The sequence below is a fragment of the Kryptolebias marmoratus genome, linkage group LG1 (genome assembly GCF_001649575.2).
Source record: "Kryptolebias marmoratus isolate JLee-2015 linkage group LG1, ASM164957v2, whole genome shotgun sequence".
Taxonomy (NCBI): Eukaryota; Metazoa; Chordata; class Actinopteri; order Cyprinodontiformes; family Rivulidae; genus Kryptolebias; species Kryptolebias marmoratus.
The window spans coordinates 24,741,040-24,743,006 of record NC_051430.1 but is presented as its reverse complement, the minus strand read 5'-3'; positions in this window follow the sequence as shown (position 1 = coordinate 24,743,006).

Below are 1,967 nucleotides of genomic sequence, written 5' to 3'. Positions count from 1 at the left end.
AATTCCTCCTTTTACCCTCCATTCCCCCGCCTCCCCTGCTGAGGGGAAAAATGTGTCTCATTCCAATTTAATGCATGGCCAAATCCCACCTCAACAGAGCAGTAATTAAAATCCACACGCAAAGCCCCATTCATCAGTGGAAATGACAGGAAGAGGAGAGGTGGTGGTGGGGGGGGACAATGGGCTCTGTTGCTGTACCCTTGAATTTAGGAATTCAAACCAGCTCATGAAGAAAACCGGGGAGGGACGGAGGGAGAGCTGAAGCTGATCTCTCTGGACTTGTGATGCATGTTGTTTTCAGTCCTTCAGCTCTGTTCTCATTCCTTCTAAAACACGTCTGTGTGTGAAAATGAATTATCTGCACATGTTCAACTCCCTCTCCAGTACCTGCTACGTTATCACCTAATTAGCATAACACTCTCCAGTTGAAGCTCCGCCCATTAAATTAGACTCCCCCCCCCCACTCTACCTTCTTCACCCCAGTGGCAGATTTTCTGTTTTGACAGAAGCCCTGCTGCGCTCTCTGGGCTTCACGCACACAAAAACACAAACACCCAACACAAACCCCGCATGACCGTGACCCTCGGAGAGACCTGTGCATATCCACAATGTCCTTCAGGGGTTAGGGGGACACCAGAAGGGCCCTGGGAGGTTGATGGGTGTGTGTGTCATTGTTTGCTGTCTGTGATTACGCGTGTTGCCACCCAGCAGCTGTTTGCATGTTTTATCCTCCTGTCCGGAGGATGGGGGCCGTGTCTGGCGCCTCAGTGACATCAGAGCATCTTTAAGTTCACTTAAATGTTTCAAGAGAAGCTTAAAATGAAAACAAGTACAACGGACTGGGAGACTCTCTTCAGTATAAAAGAAGGTTTATAAAATTGTGCAGTAAAATAGCATATTTTATAAAGTAAAATGGGGGAAAGCTTTTCTGTTTTCACTCAGACTTTTTAGTGTGTCACATTTTTATGTTGACAGTTTTTCTGCAGAAATACAATGTTTTGTAATCTTTTAAAGTGGTCTTAATCAATATTTTTTGTTAGATTTTTTTAAAAGTCTTAGAAAGTGTTTGTTGAACTTTGGTTGTTTTTCACTCATTTTCAATCCATCACCTGACCATTTTGAGAGCAATGTTTTTGTTTGTTTCTATGTTTGTCTAAGTCACTTAGCAGTAATCTATGAATCATTCAGGCTTAAAAAGGCTCCTAAACTCAAGGGATCAACCAGTGTTGTGTCCGCACATAACAGACAACTTAGCAAAGAATCAGATTTATGAAGATCTGTAGACACTTAGTTACCAGCAAATGTAGAATTTATCCTCATTTGTTTAGTTAAATCTATGAAAAATACAAAAGATAACACAGTTTGACACATAAAACAGTATTTTAGCGCCAACAAGGTGATTCTTAAACAGCATATACAATCTTAACAATGAAGGATGATGCATCTCTCAGTCTTTTTTTTTATTATTTTATGACTCTCAGATTCTGTTTATCGGCTGTAGAAAGCTCTTCTTTTGTCATCCCCTTGTTTAATTTTTCTCATTGTTAAACACACAATGCACAATATATCAGTGTCAGATGGAAACTGAAAAGAAAATGACTAAAATCATTAGCCAAAGGCCAAAAAAAAGAGAAACAAAAAATGTTGAAAGACCTTCAGAAAGTGAGGTACCGGTCAAGGCCACTTTACCTTGGGAGCAAAATGTGAAGAAAGTGGTTTAAAACTTTTGCACATGTTTGTACAAAGCAGGTTTTCTGAGCTGTAACAGGAAAACAACATATTTCTCCTTGTAGCGTTTCCAGTCCCAGTGGTGGTGGCATATGTCCAAGCCTCTGTCCCCCCCGCCCCTCCCTCAGACCCTCTGAGTCTCTGTCTGTCTCTTTTCTCTCTGTCCAGCAGTGGACTGCACTTGAGCTTGAATGGCCAAAGCAGGAGAGGCAGCTGCCTCTGCGCTCCAGAGGGGAGGG